Below are 20433 nucleotides of genomic sequence, written 5' to 3' on the forward strand. Positions count from 1 at the left end.
GTGGCAGTACCACAACTCTGTACATGCCACCATGTACAGGGAAGTACTTTGATGTAATTTTGGCTTTCTGGAGGCTAATTCCTCTCAGTGCCCCTCTTGATATGGAAGTCAGAATTCTGCAGAGTGCCAATGCAGAGCTGAGCCTGAAATAAAGGATTAATCCAAATGAAATTACTCTCACTAAAACAATGGGTTTATTCATAAAATTATGAAATCATAAAATAGTTGGGGTTAGAAAGGACCTTAAGATCATCTAGTTCCAACCCCTTTGCCATGGACAGGGACACCTCACACTAAACCATGTCACCCAAGACTCCATCCAACCCAGCCTTGAACACTGTCAGGTATGGAGCATTCACATCTGCCTTGGGCAACCCATTCCAGTGCCTCACTACCCTCACAATGAAGAACTTCTTTCTTATATCTAACCTAAATCTCCCCTAAGGTTTAAACCTATTACCCCTTGTTCTGTCACTACAGTTCCTGATGAAGGGTCCCTCTCCAGTATCCTTGTAGGCCCCCTTCAGATACTGGAAGGCTGCTATGAGGTCTCCATGCAGCCTTCTCTTCTTCAGGCTGAACAGACCCAACTTTCTCAGCCTATCTTCATACGGGAGGTGCTCCAGACCCCTGATCATCCTCATGGCCCTCCGCTGGACTTGCTCCAACTGTTCCATGTTATTTTTAGGTTGAAGACACCAGAACTGTACACAATACTCCAAGTGAGGTCTCACGAGAACAGAGTAGGGGGGGGCAGGATCACCTTCAACCTGCTAGTCGTGCTCCTTTTGATGCAGCCCAGGATATGGTTGGCTCTCTGGGCTGTAAGCACACACTGCTGGCTGAAGTTCAGTTTCTCATCAACCAGCACCCTGAAGTCCTTTTCTGCAGGGGAAATTAAAGGTCTGTGTTTGGTATGGGTTCAGGGAACAGGAAACATCACCAAATATCTTTGCATTCATTTACATTCTCTTCAATATTGTAAAAATATTTAGATTCTAAACAAAGAAAATCTAAATGACCACAATTTTACTTCTCCGTAGATACTCACTGTTCCATTCAGGGACTTTACTGACAAGGTTCATTAATAGGCAGAAGTTACTCAAAGTCTTAATGTAAAATATGTATTATCATATATGTGGTAAGTTACAACTTCAGCAAAGTAAAAATACACAAATAATGGGGCAGTAATTTCTCTTCTTGAGAAGTCACTGGGCATTCATAGTCAGAAAACAGTTTAGGAGAAGAGTGTTTCATTGGTTTTCTTTTTTTATTACTAATAAATCACTGCTTCTGCCTCCCATGTTGACAAGCAGCAGATACCTCAACACAAACTTCATCAAAGTTAGTAATTTTGTCCTCCTCCTTATCAATGTTTCTGTTTCTTTGAGGATGACATGCCTCAGGAAATAAGAAAGCACCTATCTATTGGGGCATCACTCAGTCATGCTTAGACAACTATCACAGCAAAACACACCTTGGACTGATCAATAATTGCTTTCCTTGTCAAATTTCTGGCTGTCACAAGCAACACCAAGTAAAGGGATCAGACTGGAGCAAAGCCTTGTCTAGACAGGTAGATTAGATTGCTTTTAGTTCTAACAGAGGCAGGAGGGTGCTGCAGTGGTCCAGAGCAAAGCCTAAAAAAGGCACTCATCTCCCCCTATGAAGCAGCTGGGCTTGGGCAGATTCAGGTTGCATAGGCAATGAAAATCCTCCCTCTGAGGGAGAACACCTTAGAATTGGAAAAATGCAAAATTAGGAATCTCTTGGAAGTGACATAATTTTTTCTTGGCAAAGTTTGTTCTGACATAGGCCAGAAAGTTGTTGTTTTCAGATGGATTTACAGGGATCACTGTTTAGATTCCCTTTCATATCTCTGTCTTTTTCCTTTATCTTTTTAAAGCTTGGATAGACTGAAGGCCTTCTGGCTGATTAGCTTATATCTGTGCTTGCAAACCTCAGGACTGTGATGAAGAGAGGATACTTGTTTTCAAGAAACAATATTTTGGAAAACAGTGGCTCAAGTTTATTCAAAGTCCTGTTTAGACAATCTTTTTTTCTGTACAATACATATCTGTGTAACTGTTTGTCACCAAGGGCAGCAAGTTTATGCAGTACAAAAATAAACCTATAGATATTCTTGGATTTAAGGCTCAGATGAAATGCATGCGATGCTAGAAGAAGATACATGAAGGTATAATATAAAATCTGTAGGTTTGTTCCATTTCCTTTACTCTCAGGCATTACAAAGTATGGCAGTCACTGTAAAACCACATCCACCCTGCCTATGCTATTACCATACCAGTGAGGAGTAGTAATTACAAAGCCTTTTTTTTCCCCCACTGCTGCACTGCTGTCAATCTCTCAAAACACCTGCACAATTTATTGAGCTTCATATACTGAACACCAGTCATTTCAGAGGTGAACTTCAGCTGTTGCTTGATTTACATTGTTCAGCTGATCCTTGAATGAAGAATGTAGGGAGTCTTACTGAAGAGGATTTTTGTTCTTACAGTGTGAGCGCCAGAGGACTACAGGACATACAATGAGAGTAGCCAGTTGTATTCAGCACAATAATAGGCTGTTCATTACTGACAGAAATAAGATTTTTTTTTTAATCTGGAAACTATGAAATTCTTATTAACATGATTACATTTAAGTGAATGAAGAGACTGTCTCTGCTAGCCCTAGAGATCCCATTTTTTATAGATGGGATAGCAAGAATCTTTGTACAGATACCTATGCTACTATGAAAGAACCAGTGGAGTTGCAAGCCTTCAATTTTCTTGCCCATTAAGTATTTGGTCTTGAATCTGAGTCTTTGAGTGTGAAAATCCCCATCTCATTGACAGAAGTGTTTGTTATCCTACCTTGGTCTGTGGGGGTCACCACTCCATACTTTCTCTATGGAACAACTACCCAGGTATCCTTCAGCCAGCACCACCTGTCACTTGTAAAATGATGTAAGGTAAAAGAGAAAGCTTTTGGCAAAACTTAGCATTCTATGGCTAAAGATTAATCTCTTTAATTCTTCATGTTATTTTTTTAAAATGGATGTGAGTATTCAATTTCAATACAGAAGCTGAACCTAACTGGTTCTCTTTCAGCAGCTCATATGTTTTGGCACCCTAAATGGGAGGTTGGGGGGAATGGTCTTGGATCAGAAATGTGCTGTGACTGAACATGTGTTTTAAGGTGCTTGGAACTAATTTTAAGATCAGGGCCTGCATGTTTTGCTAGTATTAAGAGAAAAATAATGTTGAAAACACAGCTCCTCCCCACAAAATTCAGGCATGAGGCTTATTTTCATAGTTCTTTTTTTAACTGCATTTTTTCTTTAAGTTAGCATTACAAATGATTATGTCAGCATTCCCACATAGCCTAAGGCAGCTCTGATTTAGAGCATACTGGCACAAATTCTGTTCTTATTAACACTGATACTGCTTGTTCTGTTGTGAAGTGAATCTTGCATAATACTGTAAGACTACTAAGAAGATAGGTGTTAAAAAAACCCAAAGAATCAAAAAACAGTTTTAAAAACATCTTAGATGTCCAAAGTATATTATGGACAGAATATAGGCATCTGCCTCATAATGTAGTCCTCAAAGTCTGAACTTAAATGTCAGCAAACTGGAGGAAGTTTCTCCACAGTTTGCTTCAATTTACATAGTTAAAATTTCTGAGAAGCTGAACTTGTACTTTTGTGACTGTTCAAAAGGCTTTTAGTCCTGGCCTGTCTGAGCAATGCATATATCAAGCCCTATCAGGACCTACGAATAAGACACTTTTTCTCTTCTTACTGGATAAATTTGTGCATGCTTACAAAATCAAGCTTTGTGTAAAGCATAATGTATTTTGTTCTACCTTATTTTTAAGCACAACCATGAAATTTGTGTTTAAATAGTTTTAATATTCCTTTAGCCCAGAAGGCACTTAATCACTTACTGTGTTTACAGTCTTGGTATCTCAGCTCCTAATTTCTGGAAGAATATCTTAGCTTCATCTCCTGATGCTGCTGTGCTTTTTGATAAGATGGTTAAAGTCCTAGTGGGACAGGCTCTGTGTGTGTGTGCTGACTCTGGAGCATAGCTCGTAAGACTGGAGGGAGAGTCTTGGCTCACATTCCCTGCTCCATGAAAAGTGCATGTTCCTTGCATGAAACCATCATTTAAGAAAACCCTGTATAGTGTCAGTAAGCCTCACCTTACACAAATAAGCAATGAGTTGCAGGTTAAGATACTCTGCTAATGGAAGGGTGGTGCATGCTCAAATCACAGAGGACAAAGAGAAAAAGCTCTTGGCTCTCCTGCTTCCTTGAAAAACTGTCAGGAATTACCAGCCTGTGATTCAAGAGCTCTTGATTGTTCATTTACCACTTCTAAGAGGTCTATAACAGGTAGCTCAAAAGCATTCCTACTAACAGATACTTTCAGTTTTCTGAACAGAGCTCTCTTATTCTTTAAGAGAATCTGTAAGGACGTGCAAATTGAAAAGTTTTTCAAAATATTACTGCAACATGCACAGCTACGTGCTCTACATGTGTCAGTCACAGTTCCTTCTTCTCTGACTTGTTTAAAGAAAAGAATGGCCTCATTCATCTTGAAGGACAGCACTCTGGAATGTTTCACTCTTCCCATCTGTTGAAGAGGCAACCAAGGTGCCCCTGTGGGGAACAGACAACTTGAGCATGGACATTTCAACCACTAAATGGCTTTCTAGGCATCAACCTAACCTAAATTACTAGCTCAATTACCACAGAAATTACACAGACGCTTTCCAAAACTTTATCTACTGTGAACTGTGTTATATGGAGGTACATGAGGAGTTGTTTAGTTTGGTTTTGCTTTTTTTGGTTTTGTTTTGTTTTAATCAGAAATATGACAGAAAATGTCTTCATTATCCTTTTTTTTTTTCTTAAATAAAAACAAAAAAAAAAACAACCCCAGAATTAGGCAGTAATTAATCCTCCTTGAAGACATTTACATCTAAATAGCAGTAACTGATCTAATAAACTCAAATTTACTATGCTACAATGAATGTAGATTATGGAACAAAGAATAGTTGGAAAAAAGGATTAATATTTATACAGTGTCATTTTTAAACAAAGCCATCTAGAATAATCAAGTATGTATGTGTATGTAAAAAGGCGTTTCAATAATTAGGAAGCATTCCTATGTTACATTTTAAAGCTCAGGATGCAATGAAATCTGTATTTTAAAAAACAGTCCTTTCTTTGAAAGAAAAGTACAAGATTTTTTGTTTAGTTTTATATATAAATATAGGCACACTTCTTGTTTCCACTGAAACTACTGAAATCTTGGCCACTGACGTCAAGAGAGCAGGCTTAGGCTCAAACAGTACTTGTCAAATATATTTCGTTCAATTTACAGCTATTTCTTGAAAACGCCTGCACATCTTCTAAATGCAGTAAACAGTGTCATCTAGAGGATATTTTTAAGTACTGCATGTAATCTACAACTAAAAGATTTTGACAAGCAAACTGAAATCATGAAGCTAGACAGTTGTGATAGCAATTGTGGGGTTTATTTTTGATGTTTTGTTTGTTTCTTCGTTTATTTTCTAATTCTGTATTTTTTTTAAAGTATTATTGAACACACTCTGTTTTCAGGACACCAGAAAGACTAATACAGTGTCACAACAAAATATTTGGATTCCTAGAGGCTGTTTATTTAATCACAGGCATGTAAAGAAATTAAATTAACATCCACTATTACTGGAATCTTTGTTTTAGTTCAGTTAAAGCAACAAGCTATCATACAAAATTGATGTAATAGAAAATAAGGGAATAATGTGTACTGTCATGTAGTTTTCACCAGTTCATATTTAGTAATTGCCTTTAGTGCTTATATAATGTAATTAAAATTGCACTAAGAAATTGATAAAAAAATACTTTTAAAACCTAACTAAACCCAACAAACAATTTTTATCTCATCAAACCATGCTATATGGGACCTATGGTAGGAAACAGTCTCTTTGAAAGGACTCAAAAGAGAGGCACAGTTTGAATGTCATGTTAAATTGACAACTTGACATTACGAAGAGGTTTCTATTTCCAACCTTAAATGCAGTGAGTGGTAACAATTAACAAAGCCTCACTCCATCAACAGATAATGAGTCATATATGTCTTCCTGCTACTTTTTTATAATTCAGTTCTACCACTTTCTGGGCTAAAATCTTTATTAAAACTAAAACTAAACAAAATGAAACAAAAAAAACCCCAACAACAACCAAAAAACACCCCAAAAATAAAAAACCCAGAACTATTATCAACCAACCAACCAAACAAACAAAAACCCTGTATGTAAATAGCAAATTGTCAGAAAAAGTGTTATTGTTTGCCTTAACGGAAGTTGCACTTTTATCTGACTAGGCCACAGAAAAACCCTGCAACTCTTTGCCATGCCTGCTTATCCACTCTTGCTTATCATAGTTTCATATTATTTTGCAGGAATTTATATATCTCAGGCTGTATTTAATTTCAGTCACGGGTCAAGCAAGGGTGCAATCTGTAGAGAGCCTGAGTGCAATGGGTCCATTGCGATATAACTTAATACCTGTTTTACAAACGAGCTGCATTAAAAACATACCATTGCTTAATGAAGCTATAATATGAATTAAAAACTGTAATAGGAAATAAAATCAAACAAGACAGTTACATGATACAGAAGTTTTCATGAAGCTGTCAAGTTAACTCGTTACACATAAAATCTCTTGACAGGATAATACTGGCTAAAAAGAAATTTTCCTTTTATAACACTGTTATAATTAAAGTGACCATCCATTTTGAAGGTTGGCATCACTTGAATTCAACAGTAAGCTTGCATTTATATGGGTACATATTATAGGCGTAATGATAGTATTAGAATGGTGACTGAAGTAATTAAAAACACTTCTGCATCCAGCACATTATTGCCTGACAAGAAAAGTTGCAAACACTTGCAGGGTTGAAGCTAAAGGAAAGAGGGTATGTGTCAGATGATGCTTTTTCTATTCAGTGACTCATAAACTTTGGTGACAAGGATGGTACAACAACAATCTTCTTTGTGATCAAGTAAAAGTAGAAACAGTAAGAACAGTCATTAAAGTAACAAAAAAAAATCATTTCTAACCCATTCACATAATCAAAAGGCCTTACTTTCACAGGTAAGGAAGTGACTATAGAGTTGACAGTGCACCCAGTTAGGAGGGACAGAAGTGGATGGGGGTGCATCAGCATCCAGAACTTCTTCCTGAAGAGACAGCAACCATGGTTCCACAGGGACAAGTGCTTTGTCAGGCTGAACTCTGCTGGATTTGGATGTCTGCCTGGTAAATGCGTTTATAAAGAGAAAACAAATATGTTCCCGCAGTTGCACAGAACCTGTCTTATTTTATCTACTCTTTCATTTTCAGACGGAGGAACACTGTAAGACTGACTGCTCCCTGTGCAGAACTCAAGAGGCAGCACATGCAATATGGGTAAGTTTCTGCACGTTAGTACTCCTAACATGATCACTAATGTTTATACATCTCCAGAGGGTTTTGGTGTAGGAAGATAGTTGCTCTAGCTGGGTATCTAGAGGTAAAGTGTGAACTCTAATGAAAGAAGTGAAAAAAGCAAACAGCTGGTCTCCCTATCTCAAGATAGCTGGGGAAATGGAAACAGTCCATAGAAGCATCAAACAGCAAAATAAGATCCCTCACAGCAGATATTTTTGGTAGCAAAGTAATGCTTTATGCAGTTTAGCTGTGGAGATGATAGACATTTAGGAAACACTAAGTAGCAAAAGATGTGGGAGTATTCTGACAAGAAAGGACTGTAGTCAGGAAGGCCAAGAATGAAGCAGAAACAAAGGCAACACCATGTGAGAGGATATAAATTAGGAAACAAAAAGAGAAAGAGAGCAGCATCTATGTAAGTTTGGTATAATTAGAACAGGATTTTTCAATTGGTGGTTATAAAATCATACTTTCAAGTTTAATTGCTAGTTCAATATGAATATTTACATGCAATATATGCTGTTATTTCATAGTATCAAAGTTGTACAGTCATCACGTTGTCAGTAGCCTAATGCCTTGACCTCCGTGCCCTTAGAGGACAATACAGTTCATTTGGAAAGGCATAGTCAGTGTCTCAGACCATCCCCACCAAATAGCTTTAGCACTTGCAAAAATGGTTTCTGTGCTCAGTAGCAAAGATCACACAGGTACAATTGCCCCAAGTGTGAAACCTCAAAATAAAAATCTTGTTGTAACTGCTTCCCAGAATGTGACTTTTGCCCGAGATTAGTTTTGCTAGCTCATTACAAATGAATGTTTATATTAAAATATGTAGGGATGTCTGTGTTTATCCCCATGCGTACATGTGTTGTAATCATCTGCACTGCTGCCCTGTTACAGTGCTGGGGGGGTGGTTTCTGTTCACAGGGAGTTTATTTTTCTGGAGGGCAGCCAGGCATTTCCATTTCCACGAGTAGAGATGACTAGTGAAAATACCATAGTCTTTCATGAATTCATTTTTGGGAAAGACATGGTGCAATTTAAAAACAGTAGGAAAGAACAACCCTGACAAATCACATTTTTCTCTGCTACACTTCAACAACAAACACTTCTCGCTCCTGTTTTTACTTTCTTAGTAATGGTTAATTACATGATGTATTGAAAATCCTACATTGCACCAACAAACAGCTGAGAAACAGCAGGAGTTTATGAAGTAAATACCTACCCTTACATGCCAATTCATGGAACTGGGAAGCTCTCTTGCAGACAGCAATAAAGATGAGGGTAAAGAAGATTGTGAGAACAAGCTTTAGCTGATGGTGTCAGAGGATTGCTGCTGGAGCCATCTATTAAATGTGGATTCCTGGTATTGGACTAGATAATCACACTGAATTGATAGGATAGCACAGCTAGCAATGACAGGAATATGTTTGCTGAAAATTTATGTCAAGGTTGCCTTGGAGCTGCTGGTATCATGCCAATATAAGATTTCCTTGTCTGTAGAGATGTGCTTTGTCATAAACATCTGGAAACTTAGCTTTTCTGACTGGTAGTGGTCAGCTGCAAACTCTTGAAACCCAAAACTGGCATCAACAAAAATGTGGGTCTCAATAAAAGAGCAAGGCTAGGAGATATGTTATGATTTAAGGAACTGTGTAGCTTCATATTCTCAAATGGCAGCTTCAAAAGCTGTCTGTACCCTCTTTTTCTTTCTTTTCTTCCTTTTTAAGGAAAATGACAAAAAGTTTGATTTTGTGTTTTGTTTTTAGCTTTTGGCAGAGTATTCTGTATTGGGAACACTTTGTACAACCGAGATCTATGAATATAAGAGTGCTTACATTTCTGCTGTTTGGGTTGGTAATTTTAGAGCATACACGTGCATTAATAGTTCTCAAACATTTTAAGTACAGAGACACACATTTAGACCTTCAGGTTCATACTAGCTTTTCAATGATATGAGGATCTCTGTTGTATGTGTGTTCTGCCTTTAGTTAGGTGAGATTTGGACAAGCTTAAATTGTGCCAACAGTTGATCAAAGACTGCATAATCTAGCATGTCTTCAAGTCCTCACAGCTAATCACCTAGTTAAGGGATCTTGCTGGAGTGCTCCATGGCTCCCATCTAGTTTATGTGCTCAGATTTCTTTTCAAAAAAATGCAAAGTGCATATTATGGGAAAAATGTTCATAGTTTTCTGCTGTGGAGTAAGCCTGTAGAAGATCCATCCACCTCAAGTGTAATGGTAATATAGAGTAGAAATGCTCCCACTTTCTGGTGGGATTCTGCTTCTGTACATCAGATTCAAAGTTAGGTAACAAATGTCATGTTTTTTTCCATAGGCTATCCGAAATCTGAAGTCCTTACATAGTTGTGTGCATAGCTGCTTGCAGAAAAGCCCTTGTGGAACTTCCCTGTGCATTCATATGGTAAACAGCAAACAACAAAAAGAACTCCAGGAGAGAACAAAAAGACAAAACCAAAGCAAACTCAAAAAATGTTGCTTAGTAATGCATCCTGTATCACTCCAGGGGAATAGTCTTTGCCACAGGTATTTACATGGTATGAGTAGAATTTATTGAAAAGCAGAGAAACATTTGTGCAAAGCCAAAACTGTAAATAAATGGTGTACTACAGTGCTTCCAGTGCTGTAAAGATCAAACTAGAAGACACAAGCAAAATATACATGTATATATGCGTTTTTAAAAGCAGCTAATTTGGAAAAAGTATTTTAACTTTTTAATTGTCCTTTTTATATGTCATTTCTCTTCTTATCCTATTTTTGCTGTTTGTTTTAATACACTCAGTTATACCTGTTAAGGTTTATTTTTATACTCTTCACTTTGCACCCATGAAAGTTCAGAATAGTGAAAGAAGGAATACTTTAGAAAATTGAGTGTTGCAAGAGTGGCAGACTACAAAGATTACAGGGCTTAATATTTCTTTTGGTGGTTTAATGACTGTTTAAGGAACCAAAAGGCCTGGAAGAATGGAAAAGCTGGAAAAAACATCTTCAACATTTCTTACCAAATTTCAGGGAGCAACAAAATAAAAAGAAGGTAAATTGAGAACATTTCAACATTTACATTAATTACTGTCTCCAAACCTTTTGAGGATTATAATTGAAAAAATATGTAGGAAAAAAAAATCTATAGCAATTGTTTTTATTCTTCCGGGTTTTGGGTTTTTTGGTTTTTTTGTTTTTTTTTTTTTTGGTTTTTTTTTGTGTGTGTAGGAAGCCTTGCTTATTTAGACAGCTCCCTTTCCCCCATTTATGGTCTGCTTCCTTTCCAGCATACTGCTACAGACCTCGTTCCAAACTGGTGACAAGTTATTTTTTATTCATTCCATTCTGGTGCAGCATATTGAAATGATAAAAGCCTTATCATGTGAATATGCTTGCTGAAGACATGAAACCCAGGCATACTGCATATTAGTTTTCTTCATAGACTGACTGGTGCCATGCTTTAGGTTCCAGGTTTTGTAGTTTCCTGTGAGGTACATTTTCCAGCGCAGCATTGTACACTGTCCAAGGTGTATTTCACATCTTTTTGTAAATCCATTTTATCTCAACATTTTATCAGGTATAATGCATAGCACTTTTAACAGCAATCTCTTGCTAGGAACATTTTATAGCATAAACTTGCATATGTATGAAAATATATAGAGATGGCAGGGCATGGATAAGGCAGGAGGTAGAGAACATTTTTAACCTCTAACATTCTCAGCACTCAGTGCAAAACCCTATTTATTTTATGGTGGGATTTGTACATGTCTTCTGAGCATTAAAAAAATAGATAAATATGAATTTAAGGCACAGAAAGTGCCATATTTTGCCTCTAATACTACAAGGCAGAGACACCTTGCTGTTTGTGCCAGTACAGATAACTACGTTCTTTTATCACCTTAGAAGGAATCCTTCTGAGTAATAAATATCCTCAGTGCCTACCTGATCTGTTGTTCTTAAACAAGCAAGTTCTTGCTTCCTGGCTACACAAGTGAATGACATTTTACGATGTAAGAAACGTGGGAGAAATACATATGGGGATTAGTTGCTTGTCCTCCAATAATCTCTTAAATTCTTCTAGCCTTTCCTACCGTTCACCGCCCTGTCACAGCCTGAGTTATTTGTTCACAGTTTCCATGCGCAGTGTGTTTTGTTGAAAGGCTGCACTGGACAGCAAGGTCAAAATCTGCTGCTTTGTCTTGTCCTGGATTTTGCACCCTCTGAATGGAGAGGGAGGTGGTGTTATCTCTGAGAGCGAGCTTTGAGGCTTTGCTGGAAAACCTGTGGAAAGTGCAGGGTGGAGCAAGCAGGGAGGCTGCAGCTGGAGCACGAACTGCAGGGAAGCAGAGAGCACAGACACAGAGGTGACAGAAAGTAAACTTTCCGAGACAGTCAGAGGGAGTCTGCTGCAACCCAAGGTGAAAACTGCTGGATGGAGGACAAAAAGACACAGGGTGGTGTTTAGGCGTTTTAAATTAAGCTGTTACCCCTACAAAATCTTTCCTCTATTGTAACATGCTTGTCCTACACTTTGACCTAATGAACTATTATTTTTAACTCTGAAAGCCCTATTTTGTGGTTTGACATAGGGAACAATATTGGTACACCTTAATTGCTCTGGCTGACTCAGTGTCACATCACACTGACCAGCAATTTGCACAACACACTGCCTCTCAGTTACAGGACAAGAGGAAAAGCTTACTGCATTGCCAGTCTACACCCAGAAGAACTGAGGTGGAAAAAGACTTACTGTCAGTACCTTTTTCCAAAACAGGGAAGGGGATGTGAAGGTAATGCTTCTAAACTGGAGGCAGCAGAGAGTATTTCTTCTCTACTGGCAAGTCAGCTGCTGCTGGGAGCTTATTAACCTCTGTGGTATGACCACTGAGGAATTAATTCCTATCAGTTTGCACGGCATAGAAAATGTTATAAGGCAGGAGATAGAAAAAGACATGATAGGACAAACTGAGAGCAGTCTGAAGGGCACATCTTTCTATTAAGCCTGCCAAACATTGCCTCCTGTAATAGCAGCCTGCAGAAGTTTCCAGGTTTTGTAAATAATTAAGTAAATATACAGCATATATTTAAGACTGGACCTTAGACTTTAAGAATCTTACCCCCAACTCCCTGGTTTCCCACAGATGTGTGTTCTTAAATCACAAACACCTTTACTAATTATATACTAATAGCCTGACATTGACATAGATTTTATCCAACCATTGTTAATTGCCATTGGAAAGTTAGAAAAGTGAATAAAAGTTAAAAAACTTACAAAAGTAAAAGGAAGTCTTTCAGTCGCTGGTCACAAAACTGAGGCTGATAGGAAAGAAACATACTGCCATTCAGTAACTTTGCCCCTGCCAAAGTTAAGTATAACCAGTTAGATAGTGATTAAACTGACATTATTCTAAATGGAATGTGGTTTTTGTAAATGCTGGAGGAAAACACATGGGAAATAACTGCAGAAACTTAGGCAAAAGAGAATCAGGTCCATGATGATACACCCTTCAGTAAAGTCCACAGTAGCCTGGTCCAGTGGAAGGTGCTTGGAAGTAGAAGGGCTTTGAAGTCCCTTCCAACCCAAACCATTCTGTGATTCTATGATTCAATGGATAAGATAATCCAGTGCAATTCTGGCCTGAGATAAAGTATCTGTGCACCATTTTACTGTGTGTATCTAGTAATACTGGTGTCTTCTCTTGTGACTTCAACATTGCTTTTTCTACAACCCCCTCTTTACCACTCCTTCTGCAGTAGGTTTGTAAGGGATTCTTCAAGGAGAAAAGTCAAGCTTACTTGAAGCATGACAAACTTCTTCTGCTTGAGTATTGTAACTGATGGTCTCAAAAGGACCTTTCTACCACCTGCCAGAGGACTGAAGAGACCCTTGCCATGATCCTGGGAACTGCAGAGAAGAACAGATAAGTGCAACTTGCACAGGTTTTTCCCTCGTCTTAAGTATACAAAAATAATAGTTTCTTGTGATGGGCAGGAGCCCCTTCTTGTGTGTCTCACAACAACTCAAGGAGAAAAGTGGCTGAGGGAGGATGCGCACCTGTCAATGCTGAGTAGTGTGTTGCTGGTCAGAGGCAGAGCAGGGATCGGCTCCACGAAAATAGGGGATGATTTTCCTGTGGTGTCTGCCCTGAGGCCGCAAAAATCAATGGCCCAGCAACAACGGCCTCGGCAACTGCGGGCCCCGGCAACTGCGGGCCCCGGCAACAACGAGCCCGGCAACAACGAGCCCGGAGACAGCGGCACAGATCCTGCGGCCGCCAACACCGCGCTGCTCTTTGGGGTACAGAGTCACCGGACCGGACGCTCACCACAGACCCTGCCCCACCTGGAACGTTCGAGGGCAGCTCACGGCGCGAGTGCAGGCATGGGAATGAGTCTGCGCCTGCGAGAGGGTTCCGAGGGACCCTGACCTGATGAAAAGGACAGCAGCTGCGCTGCGAGGTGTGAATCTGGGACGGCGGGATCACAGACTGAAAGAAAGGGCTGCAACCACTGAAAGGGTTTCACCCCGCTGACCAAGCAGACGTCGCTAGATCCGCGCAGTGGTGAACTGTTTTCTTTTCTCCTTCCTATCTTTTATAAGAATAAGAACTGTTAAGACTTTTATTCCTCCTCCTGACACACTTTTAGGGAAATTGACAATAAAAACAATGGTTATTTCTCATTTCAACCTTTGGAGGACCTGTGGTTTCTCTGCAGACTGCAGAATTGGTAGAAGATAGGCTTCCCCCTCAGCCGAACGCTTGTAGCCCAGCTCCGGACCTTGCAGCGCACAGGTTTCCAGGAAAGGAGCTGGGCAGAAAGTCCACAGGTTGACTAGACTGTTAACTGGATTGATGTGCTGGTCTAGACTTTGGAATTTGTGTACATCACATTTGTCGTAACTTTAGCTCTTTTTTGCTCAGGCTTAACTATTTAAATGTATAGTCATATTGTCATTTTTGATAGGAATTGCTACACATTTGCTTTTTGTACATTAAAAAGACCACCTTTTGAAAATATTTTGCTGGTACATTAAGTCACTTTCCACATATGATGAGGGCATAAAACCAAAGTAAAATAGTACGGGTTCAGTTTTGTAAAAAATAAGAGAAAAACAAGGGAAAGAAGCTCCTTTTTTCGGTATTAAAACCCCAAGATAGTCTATGTGATTGTTTCTCAGTGTTTTGGAGAAGTCTCTCACCTCTGTCAACTGAGCCATGGTGATGCTTTCACAGATAACATGAAAACATGTTATCACTGAGTAATTTCTGACCTTATTCAAAGATATCTGTTTCTTTACTTTAGTCATCAAAAGGCTGTGTGCACTGTTGTGTAGCACCCTTGGTGCAGGCAGTACTTTGTTGCTGGTGAGCTGAATCTCCAGCACAATGGTAGGTAGCTACTGATCAATAGCAGCCAAAGGTGACACGTTTCCAGAAGACGCTGGCTGTAAGCTTCTGAACTCTGGGGAATTCAGAGCTTGGTATGAGAGGCACCCAGAATCTTAAACAGCCTTTTTAATCTGCCAGTTCTGTACTTACTACTGATGTGTGCAGCTCTGAAAGCACTCTCTTTTCCCACCAAGCAATGCTTGCTTTATGAACATCAAAATGGCACTTTAAAAGGTGAATATGATCCAAGCTGCAATCACATTCTCCTCCACAGTTCCCAGCTCTTGTTGCCAAAACTATTGTTTCTCTCATTAGCTTTATTAGCGGTTTAACTTAATTAGCTAAATTACATTATTTAGTGGCAAGTTCTCCAGTACATCTCTGCTAGCAGCACCACTGCATATTTAATGTGGATTTTATTCATGTAGATGGACTGGCGGGTGGGCAGAAAAGAGATGGACAGAAGACAGAAAAGGAACTCAGAGGAGCCCTTCCCACGCAAAATGTTTAACCAATGAGGATGCAAAATAGAAGGACAAGAACTGTTCCCTATGATAGATTTAATCATAGTCTTCATTCTAGAGGCACGAGAACTAATAGGTGTTAAGAAAAACATGCTAAGATGGTAGATAGGCAACTGGAGATGATGTATTGTGCAAAACCTGATTTCCAGGTGCTCTTGAGAGCTTGGGAGATGCAGAGGGAGTATTTGCCAGCCAACTCTTTCCCTTACTTACTCCATAGAAGAGCAACTCTTGGATATTGTCCAGAGAGTTAGTTGTAGGAATAGCTTTTAACACATGTTCCCCTTTAAATATTTTTCATAGGAGAAATAAAAACAAGCCACCAGAGTCAATTTCATTCTCCTAGGGATAGCACAGAATGCACAATGCCACTTAGTATGAAACTGCCCAACATATGACTGTGGATGACCACTACAGGATTTTATCATGTTTAGTGCCAGTGCCATTGCAGCATCATTCAAGGCTTGACAGCTATCAAAGGCCTGTTTGTATACCTTGCTACACTACTTTGATGGACATTGTGCCTTGGCTTTCATTTCCCTGCACTGCTTTTTAATATAACTTGTAATCCTGTGAGATCGACTCAGATCAGCTTTATGTAAAAGTGTCTTCAAGTTCCTTCACTTGGTGTATTTAACTGCTGCTTCCTTATACAGAGGGTAGCTTTCTTAACTTTTCCTATCTGGATATGTCTCAAAACCAGATTAATGACCCTTTTAAAATTTCCTTGAAAAGAAACCTTAACCCCTTTTCTGCCAAAAGATATGAGGAATTTTTCAAAGTCCTGATAACCATAAACTGTGTGCAGATCATTTCTGCTGTATTTGTAGGGGTGTGACCAGATGTATATATTTCTCCTGGGTTTAGCAGTAGCAGTCAATTTTTTTCTCCTTCTTAGTAGCTGGTGCAGCGCTGTGTTTTGACTTTCAGCCTGGGAACAGAGCTGATAACACCAATGTTTTTCAGTTGTTGCTAAGTAATGTTTACTCTGACCAAGGACTTTCTGAGTCTCATGTTCTGCCAAGGAGGAGGGGAGGCCGGAAGAAAGCAGAGACAGGACACCTGACCCAAACTAGCCAAAGAGGTATTTCATACCACAGCACGTCATGCCCAGGGAGGTAACTGGGAGTGCCCCGGAAGGGCTAGCTGTCTTCTGGGTTGGGCTCATTTCGATGTGTGGTATCTTATTCTCTTCCCTTGTTACTTCTTTTAACATAATTATTATTGTTGGTATCAGCAGTGGTTTGTGTTACACCTGAGTTACTGGACTGTTCTTATCTCAACCAATGGGAGTTGCATTCTTTCGATTCTCCTCCCTATCCCTCCAGCAGCGGGGGGAGGGGAAAGGAAGCAGAAGGAAGGAAGAGAGGTGGTGTGGGGGGGGGGGGAGAGTGTGAGAGAGAGACTGTGTAGTTGGGTTTAAACCCCGACAGTTCTTTTTGGCACCATGAGAGTTTGAGATAACGACAGATCTGACCGTATTTATAGTCACTCGTCACAATGCTGATTTATTGGCTCTCAAAGTTGTTTCTCTTGATCTCACAGTTTCAGTATATCATACCTTACTAAGAGCCAGTGTTTGCTGTGTTAGTGTTTTTCTAGTGTGGGGCTTGGGCTAAGGTTCTTGTCTCATTGTACTTTATGATAATGACTTGTAATACAGTAGAAGCATTGATCATGAAACTGATCTGGCTTATGTTCCCAGTGTGGTCACCAACTTTACACTTTGGGAGGTATATAATAAAAGTGCTTAGCAATTGCACATCTTCTTTTTCTTTCTTGGATGGTCAACCTGTGAAGGGGACATTCTTTTACCCTCCTAGTCCCCCCCCCCCAAACAGTTAACAGCATCATTTGAGAGTTTTGAAGTTTTTGAACAGCCTTTTAATACTGTTGAGACCTGTTTGCTGATTGTGATGGGGATTGCCATGTTGGCATGCATGCAGAGTGTGTTTTGCCCACGGCCATTTCGTCTGATTTCAAGAGTTAAGCAGAGTCAGGTTTGGGCCTTCTCTGGGGTTAAATAACGATATAGGAAGACCAAGAGATTTTCCCCAAGGCTGGACAGTCATGAGTGGCAGGGTGTGTGGGATAGTATGGACAAGTATCTAGGTCAGTGGGCACCTCCAGTACTTGGAATTTCACCACCAAACAAGTGCAAAATCTGGAAAAATTAATAAAATACTTAAATGAGGTGTGTTGTCATTCTGGCCATACCAGAGACGGACAAATCATGGCAATGTGCTGAGGCTTGGCCTATGCTTACAGGGCCTTGTTCAACACTATCCAGCACCTTCAAAAGGAAAAAAATGTCCCTGAATCTGAGGGCAAAGCAAGAGTCAGCGCAGCTACTCCAGCTCCAAGCACAGCAGCTACACCACCCCCAGCGACAAGTACAGTTGCTACCCAAACTTTGGCTACAATGGACAGTGCAGCTACCCCAGCGAAAAGTACAGCAGCTATTCAAACCTCAACTGCAACAGACAGCGCAGCTACCCCAGCTCCAAGTAGAACAGCTACACCACCCCCAGCAACAAGTACAGTTGCTACTGGAACCACAGTGATAATCACTGCAGCTAAACCAGAGGACCAGTTCGTACCAATATCGATTGCCCCTCTACACAAGAGAAAAAACAAAAAAGAGACAAGAAGGTTGAGGCAAGATGAAGAAACAATGTACTCACCAGCTGGTCCAGCATTTGATCAGGAGTCATCATCACATGACGAAGAAGAAGAAGAAGAAGAGGTGACTTCTCAACCTCAGACCTCAACCAAGCTACAGAATATACAAAAAGATTTTACTCGTCAACCAGGGGAGCACATCATCACCTGGCTGCTCCGATGCTGGGATAATGGGGCTGATGGTCATGAACTAGAAGGTACAGAAGCCAAGCAGCTGGGATCACTTGCTAGAGAGGGGGGAATTGACAAACAATTGCAAGAGAGAAAAAGTCCCTCAGTCTTTGAAGGCGGCTTTTGGCAACTGTGAAAGAAAGCTTTCCATACAAGGATGATGTTATGAGTCGTTCAGCCAAGTAGACTACTTCAGACAAAGGCATCCAGTCTCTGAGGGAATCAGCAATCATAGAGATGATCTATCACATCAAGCCGAATAACGGGGATATACCCATAGACACAGATGAAGTTGAATGTACACGACCCATGTGGCAAAAACTTACACGGAATGCACCGTCATCATATGCCCATTCATTGACAACAGTAACCTGGAATGACATATTACCACTAACAGTGGATGAAATGATTCATAAACTCCGAGAGTTCGAAGACAATCTCACCCCTTCCATCATCTCAGCTGTGGAGAAACTGTCCCACGATCTCAAACAATTGAGGGAAGATCTGTCTAATTTATCCAGCTCCTCACATGTACCAACACACGTCTCAGCTATTAACAAAAGGCATCCTGTTGTTCAAGAGAGAAAATATAGAAGGTATACACCATGGGCCACCCTGTCGTTTTACCTGAGGGATCACGGAGAAGACATGATGAAGTGGGATGGAAAACCTACTTCAGCCTTGGAGGAAAGTGTGAGGGAATTGAAGAGAGGAGCAAGGGCCAAGACTGATCATCCCATGAGAGCTGCAGCTTCAGTTTCTGGTGAGCAGGTTCCCAGATGGAGCGGAAGAACTGATTTTACTCCAGCTCCCGTGATAATGAAGAATAATCCCTTTCAACATGACTTAAGTGTCCAATGTTGTGACGGCTATGACTATTAGAGGGACCCTGCCTCCAGCCAGGTGGAGGTAGGGGACAATTGGATTTACTGGACTGTGTGGATCACATGGCCTGGCACATCAGTCCCACAGAAATATAAGGCTCTAATAGATACAGGTGCACAGTGTACCCTGATGCCATCAAGCTGTCAAGGGGTGGAACCCATCTATTATTTCTGGAGTGACAGGAGGATCCCAAGAATTGACTGTACTGGAGGCTGAAATCAGCCTGAATGGGAGGAAATGGCAAAAGCACCCTACTGTGACTGGTCCAGAGGTTCCATGCATTTTCAGCATAGACTACCTCAGGAGAGGGTACTTCACAGACCCAAAAGGGTACCGATGGTTTAAACCATGACAATATTCCACTACAGAACTGGTTGTTTATCTACTAGGTTATAATCTGATTGAAAACAGAATCATAGCTGTAGATAAAATGGAAGAGAAACAGGGAATTTCAGAAAAGAAAGGATGAAGAAATAGACCTGGATATGGTTCACCAGGAGCTGTTGTATTAGTCACAGCTCACTTTCGCGTGGTTGTGATACTGCAGAAAAGAAGGGGTCAGAAGCCACAGGGATCGGATGAATTATTTTAGACATCTGTGGTTTGTGACCTGATCATCCTGCAAAAGGACTTGTTACTTCACTGAATCAGACTTTCTGCAGGTATATAAGAATTCAATTCACAATATCCAGTTGACGCCTCTCACATGCTGAACACCCAGACAACGTGCTAAAGCAATCAAATGAAGGATCAACAGCATTTAAAATTATATTGCAAGATGGGGACTAAGAAGGAAAGACTATAGATGCTTCTAAAGTCCCTTTTGAGGGACTCTGCTGGACTCAGATGAGACTATTTTAGTACAAAACCCTAAATAGTCAGATCTCAAATGTTCTAATTCTTCACATTTCATCTTTTGTATCTCATAAATAGTTGAAGAATACTTCAATTTTGCTGTTGTAATTAGTAAGCTAAATGACTTCTGCTTTTAAAACTGTGATTCACAGTTAACTGTTTAATGTTACTGCTATAAATGTGCTTTATTGATACCTTAAACCATTCAATTGTTAAAATGACTTTTCTTTCCTTGCATATACTTACGTTAATGTCATGTGCCCCTACCCAAATAAGTGGCTCATAGAGCATCTCCCAACTAGCTGATACAGAGACCAGTGGGTTTGTAAGTCATCTTTCTCATACATTTGTTTGTGTTAAGGGCCACATTAGGGCCACATTCAGCTAAACAAGCTGGTTTGCTCTGTCCAGGAGAAT

Source organism: Melopsittacus undulatus, chromosome 2 (genome assembly GCF_012275295.1).
Source record: "Melopsittacus undulatus isolate bMelUnd1 chromosome 2, bMelUnd1.mat.Z, whole genome shotgun sequence".
NCBI classification, from domain to species: Eukaryota; Metazoa; Chordata; class Aves; order Psittaciformes; family Psittaculidae; genus Melopsittacus; species Melopsittacus undulatus.